The 19,817-nt window shown below is 48.6% G+C and overlaps 1 long non-coding RNA gene across 1 annotated transcript in view; it reads right to left on the bottom strand.

The window, feature by feature from the left end:
- LOC147737163 (uncharacterized) overlaps window positions 1-19,817 on the bottom strand; it is a 68,588-nt gene that overhangs the window by 9,415 nt on the left and 39,356 nt on the right. The window contains exons 2-3 of the long non-coding RNA XR_015295537.1: window positions 17,950-18,000; window positions 3,319-3,438 (exon numbers count right to left, since the gene is read on the bottom strand). This is a non-coding gene — a long non-coding RNA (uncharacterized LOC147737163). The remainder of the gene's footprint in view (window positions 1-3,318; window positions 3,439-17,949; window positions 18,001-19,817) is intronic.

The raw sequence follows: 19,817 nt of genomic DNA, 5'->3' as shown, positions 1-19,817 counted from the left end.
CCCTAAAAAATTAAAAAAGAAACCACTTACCTTTTAAACATCATGGTTTAGAACGCAAAAGTTTTTACCATACATGCCTTTACTACGTAATTCGTGGTAAAGGCATGCGTTATAAAAGCACATAAGTGATAAAAAAATGCGGGATAATGGTATGCGGTAAAAAACAAAATGCGGCCTAATGGTATGCGGGCAAAAGGTTTGCGGGATAAAAATTGCGGGATTATGGATGTTTACCATCACATTGTGAAGGTGAGGGTAAACAAATGTCTCCAACAAAACCCTTTTACCCTCTATTTAATAAGGATCTATCGGAGATACAAGCAGTTATGAAAAATAAATGCCTAAACAAGCAAGCTGATAGTATAAAAATTATAGAGCATGGGAAAGTTCAGTCCTTAGAAATGCTGCAAGTGGAGGAAAGTAATAAGCAGGTGGAGAATAAGCCATCACAATTGGAAACAAATAGAGCAAAGAGTGAGAGTATCAGAGGGAATGAAACGAATAGAGATTTGTTAAAAACCTGGAAGGATATTAAATTACCACAAGATCTGGGAACCGAAACGAAGCAGTTACATAAACATCGACAATCATGGTCTCAAACTGTTAGTAATCATAATGGAAGGTTAATTGAGCATGCTCAAGGTGAAAATAGTCTGCAACAAATTAAATTAAATAACCCAGATTAAAAAGAAGGAGTGGTGCAGGTAATTATTACGCCACAATATAAATCTAGGGGTAATAATGAAACAACTTGCAAACATCCGGACCCAACACGAGATGGCAGGAGTATGCAAAGCATGTGCATCTACAGCACACATGCCTCGAACAGAGGATTCATGGCCCCAAATCCCTGCCATGGTATCTTGTCATGTTGTGGCTGAGTGTGCCATGTGATGTGGTAGGCTATAGTGCTTGGTGTGATTTGGTCATTTTTGACAAGGTGGAGTGCTGAACGGTTAGGCAAACTTTGATTTTCTTTGTTTTTGGGATCGTGTGATATAGTGCGGTACCGTATGATGTAAGTAAATAAATGACATTGCTAGTATACCATAAGGATGTGGGGTGAGTGTTATTAGGGTGGAAGCCTTGCTGATTATATGCAGAATAACAGGTCTGGGAGGTCACTACTGACTAGAGCAGGTTAGCAGCTGCACAGGCCTTGGGCCTTGATCCTATTGAGGATAATATGTGACGTGCCACTGGTGACTGGAGCTGGCTAGCAACAACGCAGGCCTCTGTTATTCATTACAGGCAGGGTAAAAATGCATGTCAATATTGACTGGAACTGGTTAGCAGCAGAGTTGACCTCTGGTTTTGAATATTAGTAGGATTTAAGGTGCAGGGGTCACTACTGACTGGAGTTAATTAGTAGGATAATGGGTCTCAGGGGGACAATACTGACTGAAGCTGGTTAGTATGATCACTAGTCCCAAGGTGCTACTAATGACTCAAGTTGGCTAGAATGATAACAGGTCCCAAGGGCCGGTACTAACAGGAGCTGGCTAGTAGGCTTTCATACAGGTCCAAGGGGCCACTACTGACTGGAGCTAGCTAAAAGAATAACAGGCCCAAGGGTGGTGGGGGTGCGAGTGGCACCAGTGACCGGAGTTGGCTAGAAGCATTGACAACCTTTGGTATTGATTAAATACAGGATTCCAGGTCACAGAAGGCACTGCTGAATACAGCTGGATAGCAGCAGTGGTGGCCTCTAGGAAGAAGGAATTGAGAAAGCATAACTGGATATACTGGTTTCTTTAACACCGATAATTGGTTACACATGAATGCCACAACGTGCACTGATATATTACATTACCAAATTACAATAGTCTGTTCGCCTTAATGTGCCTGCAAAGTTATATGATTCTATTAGGGCCCAGAACCATTTTATTTAGTGATGTCCATCTGCACACTTTCCTGTATCTTGTAGTAAATTGAATACTGACAAACAGAAGTGTTATTTCCACAAACAGTGAGTTCTGCAGCTTGTCTGTGTATCTTTTATCTGCAGCTCACGGACTCCTCACATTCCTCTCGAGATAAGATCCTGCCGCCTACTCATTAGTGTTGTTTTAGTAACTGTTTCTATCACGTGTTCATGTTTCATTGACTTGTATTAGGAGAAAAGTGTATCAAAATACAGTGTGTAGCATTAGCATCATTTACTCCAACTTGCTTTAGGGTGGATGCTCTCGTCCATTGCAAAGACAATTGTCACTTGTTAGTTTGCTTGGCCTTTTGCTATTTTTGCATTAAATGTATGATAGATTTGTTGGCCTCCCGGTGAGTTGTGTTCTATTTTACATATCACAAGAGATGACGAGGAAAATGACAGTCCAGTATACACATTCTTCATATAAATCAACTCACAGTATACTGTTCCGGAGGTTCAGTCCCACAGACATTTTCTCTAACTGAACGCAGGCACCCTAGGAAGCATGTGCTTTTCAAACCAGTTGCCCTCTGATGCGGCGTCCTCGCTAATGGATAAGTCAATATGCCCTGAATTTTAGAAGGGTTACCGTATCTAGTGCACTCTGTTAGACAGTGCTCACCTGTGGTAGTAAGATGTTAATAGGCACCTTATCACCTATGCACGGTGCAGGGCTTTGAGTTACAGAGCTCCTCACGCTGTGGAGAAGATTAGGTCACATTTACCCATTTTCCCATATTTGGTCCTCTTGAAATGCCAACAGATTGCTCCATGACTACACCAGGCATGAAAAAGGTTGACCTGAAGTATAGACCCCAGCTTACCAGCAGATCCATAGGTGATCGACACTTTCACACAGTGATAGGGGCCATTATTTCCTCAGTTTCTCTGCCACTGTTTTTAATCTCAACATGGACCAGGAAGATCACATTAACTATATTGTGGCAACTGGTCGATAGATGATCGTATATTCAGACTTTCACCAATCTCACATCTTATGACACAACATCCTCTGTCCTACTATGCGCATCCGGCGTACTTATTAAAAGATCTGCCACAAAGTGCCCTCTTGTAGTGCCCGCCAGGCATTGTAGCGCCGGCCTGGTGAGGAGTATAGCCCAATGATGAAGCATGTCACCTTCAGGTGAGTGAACGCAACTTGTCTTAAAATCACATGCTTCCTAGGGTGTCTGCGTTCAGTTACAGATAATGTCTCTGGGACTGAACCTCCGGAACAGTATACTGTGATTTGACTGTTCAATATTAACAAATGTACATAGCAGATATTGGCCCTTCCTTGTTTCACAAAAATGATCGGATACCTGCCTCGGAGCGCACTTCTTACAGACGAGTATGGGGTTATCATGTTGCTGCTACAAGCTCCTTACCTGTGTGAGTTATCAGGATCGATGCAGGGAGAAGACCGAAACCAGCCACACGTGGAGATCAATGACAAATACTGAAGAATTAACAGAGCTTCCAAGCAGGTGACCATTACTTAATTGACCCTGAAAATAAAAGACACGTTTTTAGTATTCTGGTGACTCATGACCATAAAAAACAAAGGTTATAAATTCAATATTGTGTCAAATACTTAAAAAATGGAACTGGATGTGCTGAATCGGATGTTTTCTCAGGTCATGCGTGACACCTCCCACCACTATTGCTTATGGGACTTGTAGTTTTGTTTTTCTCATTAAAAGGATGGGCTCTAAAGTCCCAGTGTTCTAAGCGATGTTGGTTAAAATCAGAGGCCTGAGTGAGGGTGAAGCAAGACACTGCTCTGCTTAGCAATGAGATGAATGACAATTCCCCAGCCCTTCCATTCTTTGTCCTACAGAGGCTCGTTGGCCATTCATTTGTTTTGCAACGATAAAGAAACCTTTATTGTAGCTTCTGTCAACTGAAGAGATAAAACGCCCTGGTGTGTTTAATTAACTACTGACAAACATGAACAATCAAGAACATGAGTTTCTGGAAAACTATCAGGCACCCAATCAGAATAGCCGCCCTTCACACCCAGGAATTCTTGAGGCTTTGGATAGGGTGAATTGCATGTGGTGTAAGAGGAACACTACATCAACTCAAATCTCACTTCTCAGGGATGTACTGAACTGCCAGCCTCATGGCACACTTAGCCAGCTCTTCGCCTCCTCCTCCTCCTCAAACAGTTGACCAGCTATCGGGGCAAACGAGCCTGCAGCAAAGCATTGCTGGCTTGGTTCCACACCGGACCCGGCATGGTGGTCAACTCCATACTCCTTCAAGTCAGCAAGCACTCTGGTCGAGCCAGTCCTAACCCCACATGAATGTTCCCCATCACAACTATTTTAATGGTACTAAGTTATGTTAAAAATTTAAAGGTTTTACTATGAAGTGCTGAAAGAGAAATCAAGAAGTTTTTCAATATTTCTGAGTCTGCCACAGTACACAGGAGCATTATTTCTCGACAGCAACAAATCATGTATGTGCCCTGTAGAAAGCATGTTTGAATGAAACATGGAATGCATTGCAGCCAAAAATCCATGCAACAACATAGTGTAGGAAGGGGGAGGCTCTAGTTGGCGCAGTGCAACACTAGCGACAAGCAGGGACTCTCTCTTCCTCGTCAGGGCTGAGGGTTACCTTCCAGACAACCTCTGCTTACCCTCTAGGTAGTGTGGCTTAAGCAGTCGTAGGCTAATCTTTGGGGCACATAGGGTTAAACACTTGCAACAGTACACCTTTACAACCAACCCACCACACAACGAGACCAGACTGTATTCTGTAAAAATATATATCTTTATATAGATTTTAAGCAGGCTTGTGAATACAGTCAATGTACTTTATAAAAACGGTTGCAGATTACTTAATTCGGGTTACCACAGTTCTTATGCAGTTCTCTTGAGGCCCGTAGGCCGGTGTTACTCAAAGTTCTTGTGGAGCCGGCGGCTTCCAGGGGATCTGTCCCACGTCGCGTTGCCTTCCCGGGGTCGCTGATCGTTGCGGCTCTTTAGCCGAGCAGGTCACTGGTCATCCGGGGCAGCGGTGTTCGGTGGCGGCAGGGCCCTCTCCTCGTCGTCCGCTCCGACCCTGGAGGCGGCGGCTGTGCGGCGGTGGCAAGTGGCAGTACGGTCCCCAAGTGCAGGACGTACCCAGCCAAGTGCCGGTGCAGCTGTGGGCTCACAGCTGGGCTGTCGGGCAGGCTACCGACCTTGCGGATTCTCGTAGGGCAACTGTCCGTCTTTGCAGGTGAACGACTGCTCGCTATGCAGCCACCTCGAGAGCTCGGACCGGACGGGTCCTCCTTCCCTTTGCTCTCGGGCTCCCGGTGCAGTTGCGGTCACGGTGTTCGGGCCAGCGGCGGCTGGTCCTTACTTTGCTCTCGCTGTTGCTTTGGGCCCCGGTCACGGTGGTCGGGATGACGTTGATGCCTTAGAGGAGATTCCTCTGTCGATACTGCGGCGATGGTCAGCACCCGCAGTCGCTAACTTCCAAGGGGGTAGCGTCCACTGGTCCTGGGACGCTGGTCAGGGGGCAAGTTCAGTTGCAAGCCCTTGGAGATCTCTTTAGCAGAGTTTGGCACAAGTAGAGCAAAAGTCTTTTCGTAGTCTTTTCTTCTTCCTCTCCTTCAGCAGCAAGGCACCTAGACACAGGCAAGAGTCAGCACCCTTCCTTGTCTTTCACGGTCCTTCTCGTAGGGCAGAGTCCTTCTGTGGCCCAAACCGGATCTAATTTTCAAGGAGCAGGGCTCCTTCTTTTATAGGCCAATTCTTTTGTTCTCGCAGGCCAGGGGGGCCTTTGCATAGCCACTCTCAGTTCTGGAGTACCCCGGCGGGTGTACTCCGGCTTCTGCTTTCAGTGTGAGGGGCAGGCGCATCAGACGCCCCACAGGAGGTGGAGCCAGCATTGTCTGGACAGGGGTGGCCAGAGTACCTTGTTGATGGGGGCTTCGCCCTTCCTGGGCCAGGGGCCGGCAGAGTCATCCGCCGCTCCCCAGGAGGGTGGAGCCAGCATTGTGGTGGCCGAGCACAGTGACAGTTCGAGTCAAGAGGCACTCCTACCTCCCACTAAGGTGTAATCTGTGCATTCACCACCTGTCATCCCTCCAGCCCTGTCACTCACACATCCCAGACAGTCAGATACACATACCAGCAGAGGCGGCTGAAATGGTTAAGCAAGCAAATGCTAACTTTCTAAAAGTAGCATTTGCAAACCCAGGATACTAAAATAAACTTGACTACAAGAAATATCTTATCATCCTGAGTTCAGGCATACTAAACATGACTCGCTACCATGCTCCTTGAGCCTGCGGGGATTATAGGGTGTAATAATCCTCGCAGCTCAGTCTGGCCTAATGGAGCAGGTAACCTTCAATAGTGAAATACGGTCTTCGTTGTAAGTCACTACTAGGACATGCCACGCACATCTGGCTTGTCCTACCTTACACCTACAACGCACCCTGACCGCAGGCCTACCATAGGGGTGACTCACATGTAGTCAAGGGAAGGGTCGGTGCTGGCAAGTGGGGACACTTGCCCAGCTAGCGTGACAGTACGAGACCGCACGCGGGTTCTGCGGTCGCAGTTCCCAGACACATCTTTACGGCTGCTTCGGTGGGTGGCGCAACCAGCGCTGCAGGCCCACCAGCAGTATTGGCATCTACAAGCCCCGGCACTCTCTTGTGCACTTTACTAGGGACTAACAGTAAATCCAAAGAACCAATCATGGATACCAATCGCATGTACAATTTACAGTAGGGAGCACTTGCACTGCGGCACGGATCAGCCGTGGCGCAGTGCCCTGAGTATCGGAAAAACAGCAAAACATCGGAGGCACATCAGCAAAAAGTGGAAGGGAGACTCACGCCAAGGTGCCAGGTCTAACATGTGTCCCCTCCAGCTGAAATGTGGGGGGAACTACCCTTCCCCAGGGAGTTCCACATCACTAAGGCGGAAAAATCTGGACAGACCGTCAGCGTTGGCGTGATCGGTGCCAGGGCGGTGTTCCACCGTAAAGTCCATACTCTGTAGAGAAATGGACCACCTCAACAGTTTCGGGTTCTCACCCCTCATTTGCATCAACCATCTGAGGGGCCTGTGGTCCGTCTGAACTCGGAAGTGAGACCCAAACAAGTACGGTCTTAGCTTCTTCAGCGCCCAGACCACAGCAAATGCCTCACGCTCTATTGCACTCCACCTACTTTCCCGTGGAAGTAACCTTCGACTTATGAAGGCTACGGGTTGGTCAAAGCCCTCCTCAGTCATCTGTGAAAGAACAGCCCCTACACCATGCTCTGAAGCGTCTGTTTGCACAATGAACTCCTTGGAGAAATCGGGGGCCAGGAGCACGGGCGCCGTGCACATGGCAGTCTTCAGGGTGTCGAAAGCCTTCCGACAGGTGTCAGTCCAAATCACATTCTTGGGCTGCTTCTTCGAAGTCAGCTCTGTCAAGGGGGTCACAATCGTGCCATAGCCCTTGACAAACCTCCTGTAATACCCAGTGAGCCCCAGGAAGGCTCTCACTGCAGTCTGGGTCTTGGGGGGTTCCCAAGCCAGGATGGTTTCGACCTTGGGCTGCAAGGGGGCTACCTTGCCACTCCCAACTTGGTGTCCCAAGTACACCACTGAACCCTGCCCAATCTGGCACTTGCTTGCCTTGATTGTGAGGCCTGCTCTGCGCAGGGCCATCAACACTTCCCAGAGGTGTCGCAGGTGTTCGGGCCAGGTGCCGCAGAACACCGCAATGTCATCCAGGTAAGCGGCACTGAACTCGTCCAGTCCAGCCAACACCTGGTTGACCAATCTCTGGAAGGTGGCAGGGGCATTCTTCATTCCAAATGGCATAACCCGGAACTGGAAATGCCCATCTGGTGTAGAGAATGCCGACCTCTCCTTTGCCCCATCGGTCAAGGCGATCTGCCAGTACCCAGACGTTAAATCAAACGTGCTGAGAAACCGGGCAGCCCCTAGCCGATCAATGAGCTCGTCAGCTCTGGGGATGGGGTGCGCGTCAGTCTTCGTGACTGAATTGAGTCCTCTGTAGTCCACACAGAACCGGAGTTCGGGTGTGGCTCCCGGCGCAGCAGCCTTCGGCACCAAGACCACGGGGCTGGACCAAGGACTGCTGGAAGACTCAACCACCCCGAGGGCAAGCATCTTGGAGACCTCCTCCTTGATGCAGGCCCGTACCCTGTCAGTTACCCTGTAAGCCTTATGCTTCACCGGTAAGCTGTCTCCAGTGTCCACATCATGGACGCACCAATCTGTGACACTCGGAACCAGGGAGAACAGGTCGGGAAACTGCCCCAGCAACTGGCGGCAGTCCTCCTGTTGTTCGGCGGTCAGGGAGGGTGAGAGGTTAACTCCATCCACTGACCCATCCTTCTCACAGGCCACCAAGAGGTCAGGAAGAGGCTCCGACTCCTCCTCCATTCCGTCGTCGGTTGCCAACAACAGGCCCACTTCGGACCTTCGCAAGTGGGGCTTGAGGCGGTTGACATGCAGGACCCGCAAAGGGTTCCTGGGCGTCTTCATGTCCACCAAGTATGTCACGGGGCTCTTGCGCTCCACAACCTCAAATGGTCCTGTCCACTTATCCTGAAGGGCACAGGGCTCCACTGGGGCCAAGACATACACCTCCTGTCCAGGCTGAAGCTCGACCAGAGTGGCATTCTGATCGTACCACCGCTTCATTTCCTCCTGGCTCGCTTCCAGATTTGCCTCGGCAAGTTGTCTGAAGCGTCTGGTTTGGTTTATGAAGGCCAGCATGTAGCTATATACATTCTGGGGAGGTTTCCTGGGAGATTGCTCCCAGCCTTCCTTTACCAAACTCAGTGGTCCTCTCACGGGGTGGCCGTACAGCAGTTCAAAGGGGCTGAACCCTAGGGACTTCTGTGGTACCTCGCGATATGCAAAAAGCAGGCATGGCAAGAGGACGTCCCACTTACGCCTCATCGGACCTTCCAGGCCCATGATCATGCCTTTGAGGGTTCGGTTGAATCTTTCAACCAACCCGTTACCTTGGGGATGGTAGGGTGTGGTGAACTTGTACGTTACGCCACACTCCTGCCAAAGGGACTTCATATATTTCGATATGAAATTGGTCCCCCTGTCGCTCACCACCTCTAGAGGGAATCCTACTCGTGAGAAAATTCCCATCAGTGCACGCCCCACCACGGGAGCCGTCACTGTCCTCAGAGGGATGGCTTCAGGGTACCGGGTGGCATGGTCCACCAAGACCAGGATGAACCTGTTGCCCATGGCTGTCTTGGGGTCCAGAGGCCCAACAATGTCAATACCCACTCGCTGGAATGGCGTACCGACCACCGGGAAGGGTTGGAGGGGAGCCTTGTTCTTCCCTCCCGTCTTCCCACTTGCCTGGCAAGTCGGACAGGTTCTGCAATAAGCGTCTGAGCTCTTATGCATTTGGGGCCAGTAAAAGTGGGTGACAAGCATGTCATAGGTCTTGTCCATCCCCAAATGTCCTGCTAAAGGCACATCATGAGCCAGACCCAGTAGGAAGGCTCTGAACTTCTGGGGTACCACCAGCACACGGGCTGACCCAGGTTCAGCAGCCTTAGGCTCCGAATACAGGAGGTCGTTCTCCCAGTACACGTAATGTGTTTTGGCCTGAACACCATTGGCCTGGTCTGCAGCCTGCTGCCGCATACCCACGAGAGAAGGGCATTCTTTCTGCTCCCTGCAGAATTCCTCCCTGGAGCGTCCTCCTTCTTGCTGCCAATGGGTCAGCTCAGGCAGGTCCCCCAGTTCGGCGATCTGTTCCCCTGTAGGCTCCAGGGCATCCCCCTCAAGGTCTGCCTCCTCCTGGACCGTAGTAACTTCAGGGGCCGGTTTCCCGCGCCCCCTGCGCCTCCTCCCTAAGGCCGGTTCCTGGGCCTCTCCTTCAGGCCCCAGGACCTCTCGATCACCTCTACTGGCTGCCATCGACCGGGTGGTCACGCACGCCCAGTCAGGCAGACCCACCATCCGCAGGTGAGTCGTTTTCTCCACCTTTTCCCAAGGGGAGTGCTCCAAGTCGTTCCCTAGCAAACAGTCAACAGGCATGGTTTTTCTCACACAGACCTGCAGAGTACCAGAGACCCCCCCCCACTCGAAGGGAACTTGAGCCATCGGACACTGACTCTCAGAATTATCAGCGTTGATAACCCTACAGTAGGCATGGGGTACAACCTGCTCCTGAGACACCAGGTGCTGCCTCACTGCAGTCACACTGGCTCCTGTGTCTCTAAGAGCCTCGGCTTCCTTACCATTGATGATCACCACCTGCCCATATTTTTTAGTGTTAGAGGGCAGGTAGTTCGTAGGGATCATCTCGCTGTCTCCTAACGAGACCAGGGTCATGTGAACGGGATCTCCACCCCCCGGGACCATCATTTCTTCTCCCAGGTGAACGCTAGTCACTTGTCGGGGCGGAGCACCAGTGGGTGCGGGTTTTCCAAATAGGCGACACTTGGGGTCACTGGATATGTGCCCAGGCTCGCCACATTTGAAACAATTGAAGGGCCCCTTTGGAACAGGTTTACCTGTCGGGCCCCATTCTGCTTCGGGGGTGGGGGAGGCTGAGAACCCTGCTGCGGATTCCCTTGGGAACTACTTTGGGGGCCTTTTTGGAACCCTTTCTGTTTTCCCCCCTTTTCCCCCCCACTCTTCTGCTGGGGACCCTGCCCACTCTTGGCGGAATCTCCCACGGGACCCTTGTGGACCCTGGTGCTGAGCCAGCGGTCCGCCTCCTCAGCAAGCTTCCTCGGGTTGGACAGCTTGCTATCGATCAGGTGTTGGCGTAACTCAGGAAAACAGTGATCAGACAAGTGCTCCCATGCAATTAAATCAAAGAGACCTTGAAAATCATTAACTTTGTTACCTTTCACCCAACCATCCAGTGCTCTGCAAAAGTAAGTCACATACTCCACATACGTATTCCCAGGCCGCTTAGTACATCCCCTAAACTTCTGTCTATACATTTCAGGGGTAAGCCCGTACCTGTTCAATAAAGCTTCTTTCATGTGGGCATAGGATCTCTGATTCTCAACGGGCAAATCTAGCAGGGTATCTCTCCCTTCGCTAAGGAACCTTCCCCACAACCCCGCTCCCCAATCCTTGTCAGGGACCCGGTGGGAGGACATGGCTACCTCGTATGCCCTAAACCACTGTCCTATGTCATCCCCCTTAAAGAACTCCTTAACTACGTCCTTTGGGATGTGCACTCTTGACTCTACCTGCACTGGCGATGTCCTGCCACCAGAGGGAGGACAATCAAAGCCTCTCTCCTTGAGACTTATCTCCCTCATTTTCACTTCATAATCCATCTGGTGCTTTCGCTCTTCCAGCGCCATTCTTTTGGTTTCAAGCTCCAGCTGGATTTTCATTTCTGCCAACTTTCTCTCGTGATTCCGGGTTTCCTTCCTGTCCGCCAGCTCCTCTGGCGACAGGCCTTTACCCAAGCTGTGCTCGCTGTCTTGCCTCTCGAGATCGATCAGATCCCCAAGCGCATTCTGCTCCTCCGTCTTATTCTGCTCGGCGAGGACGTCTTGCTCTTCCGGGGTCTTTCTGGATTCCACCCAGGCTTTCAGGGCCTTGTAGAATTCCGGTTTGTTTTTGCAACCAGCGTGCGGAACCTTGAGTTTCCTACAGAAAAACTTCAGTTCCATCTTCGAGTATTTGTCCAGCTTTGCGGCGTCCCACTCTACCTCCAACACCTCGGAGGTCGTGGACTCCGCTTCATCCAGGCTCTTTGTGCCCGGCATGGTTTCTGCACTCGGAATCTTCTTTCGGCAAAATTCAAAAAGCAAAGTCTGTGGCTAAGTAACTGGACCGTAATCCTTGTGTAGTGGTCAGAAGCTCAGGTATAGATATCGCAAGTGTAAATTCGAAATCCTCACCGCTGCGTCCAATGTAGGAAGGGGGAGGCTCTAGTTGGCGCAGTGCAACACTAGCGACAAGCAGGGACTCTCTCTTCCTCGTCAGGGCTGAGGGTTACCTTCCAGACAACCTCTGCTTACCCTCTAGGTAGTGTGGCTTAAGCAGTCGTAGGCTAATCTTTGGGGCACATAGGGTTAAACACTTGCAACAGTACACCTTTACAACCAACCCACCACACAACGAGACCAGACTGTATTCTGTAAAAATATATATCTTTATATAGATTTTAAGCAGGCTTGTGAATACAGTCAATGTACTTTATAAAAACGGTTGCAGATTACTTAATTCGGGTTACCACAGTTCTTATGCAGTTCTCTTGAGGCCCGTAGGCCGGTGTTACTCAAAGTTCTTGTGGAGCCGGCGGCTTCCAGGGGATCTGTCCCACGTCGCGTTGCCTTCCCGGGGTCGCTGATCGTTGCGGCTCTTCAGCCGAGCAGGTCACTGGTCATCCGGGGCAGCGGTGTTCGGTGGCGGCAGGGCCCTCTCCTCGTCGTCCGCTCCGACCCTGGAGGCGGCGGCTGTGCGGCGGTGGCAAGTGGCAGTACGGTCCCCAAGTGCAGGACATACCCAGCCAAGTGCCGGTGCAGCTGTGGGCTCACAGCTGGGCTGTCGGGCAGGCTACCGACCTTGCGGATTCTCGTAGGGCAACTGTCCGTCTTTGCAGGTGAACGACTGCTCGCTATGCAGCCACCTCGAGAGCTCGGACCGGACGGGTCCTCCTTCCCTTTGCTCTCGGGCTCCCGGTGCAGTTGCCGTCACGGTGTTCGGGCCAGCGGCGGCTGGTCCTTACTTTGCTCTCGCTGTTGCTTTCGGCCCCGGTCACGGTGGTCGGGATGACGTTGATGCCTTAGAGGAGATTCCTCTGTCGATACTGCGGCGATGGTCAGCACCCGCAGTCGCTTTCTTCCAAGGGGGTAGCGTCCACTGGTCCTGGGACGCTGGTCAGGGGGCAAGTTCAGTTGCAAGCCCTTGGAGATCTCTTTAGCAGAGTTTGGCACAAGTAGAGCAAAAGTCTTTTCGTAGTCTTTTCTTCTTCCTCTCCTTCAGCAGCAAGGCACCTAGACACAGGCAAGAGTCAGCACCCTTCCTTGTCTTTCACGGTCCTTCTCGTAGGGCAGAGTCCTTCTGTGGCCCAAACCGGATCTAATTTTCAAGGAGCAGGGCTCCTTCTTTTATAGGCCAATTCTTTTGTTCTCGCAGGCCAGGGGGGCCTTTGCATAGCCACTCTCAGTTCTGGAGTACCCCGGCGGGTGTACTCCTGCTTCTGCTTTCAGTGTGAGGGGCAGGCGCATCAGACGCCCCACAGGAGGTGGAGCCAGCATTGTCTGGACAGGGGTGGCCAGAGTACCTTGTTGATGGGGGCTTCGCCCTTCCTGGGCCAGGGGCCGGCAGAGTCATCCGCCGCTCCCCAGGAGGGTGGAGCCAGCATTGTGGTGGCCGAGCACAGTGACAGTTCGAGTCAAGAGGCACTCCTACCTCCCACTAAGGTGTAATCTGCGCATTCACCACCTGTCATCCCTCCAGCCCTGTCACTCACACATCCCAGACAGTCAGATACACATACCAGCAGAGGCGGCTGAAATGGTTAAGCAAGCAAATGCTAACTTTCTAAAAGTTAAAGAAGAAAAAGTGCCAGGGCTCGATTTTTGAACCACCAAACTTATTTATTTAGCTGGTGTAAACCTTCATTGCTTAGTTTCTAGAAGGTATGCAATCGTCATTATTTCAACATTTCAAAATTATTTACACATTTCAGAAATATACAGAGAGAGAAAAAAAATCCCTTCTACTGGGGATACAATGTAAACAACATTTCATACATTTCAAGTATTACAGTATGTTTAAACAAAAAATAAATCAAAAAAAGTTCAGAAACAGTTACACATTCATTGTTTCGTGGAAACAGAATTAAATCATGTACACCAAAAAAGGTTGTGGTATGCTAGTTTTGCGATTATATTGCCCTATACTATTTTGCGTCTTTTTTCAACAGCCAAATAGCCGACGCGTTTCTAAACCCTTCTTATGGTCAATGGGGTTCTTCCTCAGGGCTGGGCTGTGTACCTATGGTGTAAAAATTGGGGACATTTAATATCTCCTTTTCCTAAAATTCAAAATTAGCTTCAGATGCAGGCGAAGCTTGTGAGGTTTTTACCTTATTTCACGGTATCTCTTTTATCAAGGATTGGGCATCGAGTGAGCTTGGATTTTACACCAACACCTAAACAGAGGTAAGGATTGGCGATTATAATAGATATGTGTGTCTTGCACTTCCAGTTGCAAACGTGGTTCTCAGTAAAAAATGTGCGGGCACTTACGTGGATTTTGTTGGTTGGGTGGTTCACTGACTCAGACTGCTCTTTAAAGTAGTTTATTGCGCGTTCCCCGGTCAAGTCATTCTGCGAGGTTTAAAAATTAACAATCAATCCCGGTCTGGCATGTCTTTGTGTTCTACTAAGATTTAAACGTGCATTTTGCTTACTTGGGAGGAGTGCGGCAGACTGCCCTGGCCTTTCTATTTTCCAAATCGATTGGCGGTTGTATTTCAGTACTGGTTCTGTGAAAAAGTTAAAAGCGGTGTCTAAAATTTGCTCAGCGGTAATATCAGCCAGTTCTTAAACTCTTAGTGCGCTAAGCGTCCTACCTTAGTCAGAGGGTGTCTAGCTGCGCTCGGGATTCTGTGCGGTCGCGCTGTTCTCGCTCGATGTGTGGAGTGTCTAATTAATTTTGTTAACCCGGTAGAACGCAATTTCCTGTTTATGTATGCTGCTGGGTGTTGTGGGATTTGTAGTCCTACTGTCTATAGGCATCTTCCGTGTTATATAACGTGATGCTGTGGGATTTTGGGGATAAAGTGCCAAAGCGCATTAGTTATAGTCTCTTGAATAGTGTATTTCTCTGCAACAGTGGGGTTCACAGGGGACTCATTGATACGATCTTTGTAGTTCCGACATTTCATTCAGGCCATCCATCACACAATTAAATTTTAAAATTAAATACGCTTCCTGTTTGAGTAGCATGGCATCGATGTTCCCTCCTCTGGGAGGAACTTTCATCGCTTGTAATACAGTCCACTTAAAATCGTTTTCATTGTGTGGACTGTATTACAAGCGATGAAAGTTCCTCCCAGAGGAGGGAACATCGATGCCATGCTACTCAAACAGGAAGCGTATTTAATTTTAAAATTTAATTGTGTGATGGATAGCCTGAATGAAATGTCGGAACTACAAAGATCGTATCAATGAGTCCCCTGTGAACCCCACTGTTGCAGAGAAATACACTATTCAAGAGACTATAACTAATGCGCTTTGGCACTTTATCCCCAAAATCCCACAGCATCACGTTATATAACACGGAAGATGCCTATAGACAGTAGGACTACAAATCCCACAACACCCAGCAGCATACATAAACAGGAAATTGCGTTCTACCGGGTTAACAAAATTCATTAGACACTCCACACATCGAGCGAGAACAGCGCGACCGCACAGAATCCCGAGCGCAGCTAGACACCCTCTGACTAAGGTAGGACGCTTAGCGCACTAAGAGTTTAAGAACTGGCTGATATTACCGCTGAGCAAATTTTAGAAACCGCTTTTAACTTTTTCACAGAACCAGTACTGAAATACAACCGCCAATCGATTTGGAAAAGAGAAAGGCCAGGGCAGTCTGCCGCACTCCTCCCAAGTAAGCAAAATGCACGTTTAAATCTTAGTAGAACACAAAGACATGCCAGACCGGGATTGATTGTTAATTTTTAAACCTCGCAGAATGACTTGACCGGGGAACGCGCAATAAACTACTTTAAAGAGCAGTCTGAGTCAGTGAACCACCCAACCAACAAAATCCACGTAAGTGCCCGCACATTTTTTACTGAGAACCACGTTTGCAACTGGAAGTGCAAGACACACATATCTATTATAATCGCCAATCCTTACCTCTGTTTAGGTGTTGGTGTAAAATCCAAGCTCACTCGATGCCCAATCCTTGATAAAAGAGATACCGTGAAATAAGGTAAAAACCTCACAAGCTTCGCCTGCATCTGAAGCTAATTTAGAATTTTAGGAAAAGGAGATATTAAATGTCCCCAATTTTTACACCATAGGTACACAGCCCAGCCCTGAGGAAGAACCCCATTGACCATAAGAAGGGTTTGGAAACGCGTCGGCTATTTGGCTGTTGAAAAAAGACGCAAAATAGTATAGGGCAATATAATCGCAAAACTAGCATACCACAACTTTTTTTGGTGTACATGATTTAATTCTGTTTCCACGAAACAATGAATGTGTAACTGTTTCTGAACTTTTTTTGATTTATTTTTTGTTTAAACATACTGTAATACTTGAAATGTATGAAATGTTGTTTACATTGTATCCCCAGTAGAAGGGATTTTTTTTCTCTCTCTGTATATTTCTGAAATGTGTAAATAATTTTGAAATGTTGAAATAATGACGATTGCATACCTTCTAGAAACTAAGCAATGAAGGTTTACACCAGCTAAATAAATAAGTTTGGTGGTTCAAAAATCGAGCCCTGGCACTTTTTCTTCTTTAATGTTAAATTGTCCAGCCAGGACCCGTAGGACAAAACCCCTCGATTTATAGACTTTCTAAAAGTAGCATTTGCAAACCCAGGATACTAAAATAAACTTGACTACAAGAAATATCTTATCATCCTGAGTTCAGGCATACTAAACATGACTCGCTACCATGCTCCTTGAGCCTGCGGGGATTATAGGGTGTAATAATCCTCGCAGCTCAGTCTGGCCTAATGGAGCAGGTAACCTTCAATAGTGAAATACGGTCTTCGTTGTAAGTCACTACTAGGACATGCCACGCACATCTGGCTTGTCCTACCTTACACCTACAACGCACCCTGCCCGCAGGCCTACCATAGGGGTGACTCACATGTAGTCAAGGGAAGGGTCGGTGCTGGCAAGTGGGGACACTTGCCCAGCTAGCGTGACAGTACGAGACCGCACGCGGGTTCTGCGGTCGCAGTTCCCAGACACATCTTTACGGCTGCTTCGGTGGGTGGCGCAACCAGCGCTGCAGGCCCACCAGCAGTATTGGCATCTACAAGCCCCGGCACTCTCTTGTGCACTTTACTAGGGACTAACAGTAAATCCAAAGAACCAATCATGGATACCAATCGCATGTACAATTTACAGTAGGGAGCACTTGCACTGCGGCACGGATCAGCCGTGGCGCAGTGCCCTGAGTATCGGAAAAACAGCAAAACATCGGAGGCACATCAGCAAAAAGTGGAAGGGAGACTCACGCCAAGGTGCCAGGTCTAACACATAGATTGCAAGATAACTTGTGTTATTATTCCAGCAGAACGAAATGCCATTCCTAATGTGTACGTCATTTTAAAGACGGTGCCAGGAAATGTATGGTCAGTGTTGTTCTTCTGCCAGTTAAAAGACTATCACCATTAATGTGTCAGGAAATAAAATACGATGAGAAATCCTACTGGTTGGCAGGGTGCTGCCTGTCACTATATTGCAGGTCCCTTCCAACATAATCTGATTTATACATACATACTCCAGGGTGCTGCCAGCTATCGGGTCTACACACAGCAGACTGCAGCCACTCAGGAAGGAGGTAAGCTCTACATTTCATCTTAATCCCATAGGTTACATTCACAGCCGGATGGGTCTGAAGAACTTTATCCTCGCTTTAACTGCGCCAAGCAGATGAACTTAGCCCAACATAGGCTGTGTTGTATGCTGGGTGATGCCTGGCATCTTATTATCGTTGACGGGAGGATGCAGCTCTGATAGGAGCTACTACAAGAAGAGCAGAGAAACAGGACCACAGATCGCCACAGAGCGACAACTGCCCAGAAGCTGAAGAAAGAACTTTGGAACAGCAAAACTCCTACACCCTGGAGATTCTCCAGGGTAAGCAAATGATGGTAATGAAATGCAAACTGCAGCATGAAGGTCACACACTACATCATCTTTCCCTTTAAACCAAAGGTAACAGCCTACAAGAAAAAACGAAACAAAAAGCAACAAAACTAGAAAATGCATTTCCAAAAGCTGCAAAAGAGAAACAGTTAATATGATTGAAAAATATTAAACTTTGTTGGTACCTTAGTAATGTGCTTACTTCTTGGCTTCACTCCATCTGCAGCAATAACGCTCTGAAAGGAGAAATTACTGCTGTGAGTCTCAGAGTCTTCAGTGTTACTGGTCTCAGTCATGAAGACTGTGGTGTCAGAAGATAACTTTCTCTTATTTGGCTTTATAGTTCCCACAGTCACGCTTTTAGCAGGCACGCTACTGTCAGCAGCATCATAACTTCAGGCAGATCAGCAAAGCGGATCTCACCACTCACATTGGGTGAAGAGACTCGTCTCTGCTACATACATCCACTCTGTTCTCAAATTTGCTTGGGGTGTCAAAATGCAAATAGCTGCAATATATTCCTCACACTTTCCTGGCTATCTTGTTTTTAAAAGTGACATTCAAGCGTGATTCTTGGTTCATCTGCAAGCTGAATTTTTTTTAGAGGTTCTATTGCCACACAATACTCGTCCCATATTCCAATTTGTCCACAGGGTGCTTCAACCCTGGTAGGTTATCAACTGCCTGTTTTGCAGATAATTTCAGATCGTTTCTGTAAGAAACTGAATTATTATTTGTGGTAGATGAGCAACAATCACAACCGTTGTCAGAGTGAACTTTCAAAGCCATTCAATTAACCTAGTATCAACCCCCTGGTACCTAAGCACCGAACAGGCAGGCTTAACTTAAGGTAATATGTAAAACATTTATGCAAAAACCAAACAAGTAAAAGTCAAAATGCAAAACAATAAAAAACCCAAACCGAAATAGAAAAATAAAGTAAAATGTATTGAACAAAATGACACTAAAATGACAAAATCCATTAAGGGGAATGAGATATGAACTGTAACGCTGTAAGAATCACCAGGTGCCAATGAATGAGGGGCCCGGGCACGGATTAGTCTCTCTGGAGCTGACTGCCAAGTCAGAGGAAACTGGAGGCCACGGCCTGCAAGCACATAGTGCAGGAATTAGCCGCAGTGGTCCAAAAAGACATCTAGTGCTCCATGATCAGATAGGGCTGCTGGCCTACAGGAGGATTCACTGCAGATTTTTTGTCTGAGCGCTCATTATTTTTTCTTTGATATTTTTCTGCTTAGAAACAAAATTCTCACTACAGAACTTTGCGTAAAACAAAATCTCTTCCGGAATGTTAGTCTGCAGCCCCTCACATTTTGCTGGATATGTGAACTAAGCTCTGGATGCAACACTAAAAGATGCACCCTCTTTTAGCCGGTCTTTGCCTTTGCAATATTGTCTGCAACTCTGCATTAATCTCTTGTACTATATAATAAAATATTTTGAGGCGCTTCACTCTGTGGCTCTTCAATTGGCCAGTTTACAAGCAACTTACACTCATTCCACAAATCTCTTGGGACAACAATTAACAAACTTAAACTCAGCTCTCGACCCCGCCTGGACTTACAGGCCTCATCTCCACTGCATCCCTCCTGGAGAGACCCCACCTCCTTTGAACCACCCAAGCACAGGACAGGCCTCACCATCTCTATACCCCCCTGGACAGGCCTCACCTCCTCTACACCCCCCTAGACAGGCCTCACTCACCTCCTGTGAGGCCCCTGGACAGGCCTTGCTTCCTCTGCATCCCCCCGACAGGTCTCGCCTCCTCTGCACCTACCTCCAAACAGGCCTCACCACCTCTACATCCCATGGACAGTCCTCCCCTCCACTGCACCCGCTGGACAGGCCTCACCTTCTTTGTGCCTCCCCCTGGACAGGCTTCACCTCTTCTAACCTCCCCCCGACAGGACAGGTCTCACCTCCTCTGCCCCTCCCCCCTCTCCACAGGTCTCGCCTCATTTGCCCCTCACCCCCTCTCCACAGGTCTCACCTTCTCTGTACCATGCGGACAGGTCTCACCTAGGCTGCACCC

The sequence above is a fragment of the Lissotriton vulgaris genome, chromosome 1_1 (genome assembly GCF_964263255.1).
Source record: "Lissotriton vulgaris chromosome 1_1, aLisVul1.2, whole genome shotgun sequence".
Classification (NCBI taxonomy): Eukaryota; Metazoa; Chordata; class Amphibia; order Caudata; family Salamandridae; genus Lissotriton; species Lissotriton vulgaris.
This window is presented reverse-complemented; position numbering and strand designations above follow the sequence as displayed.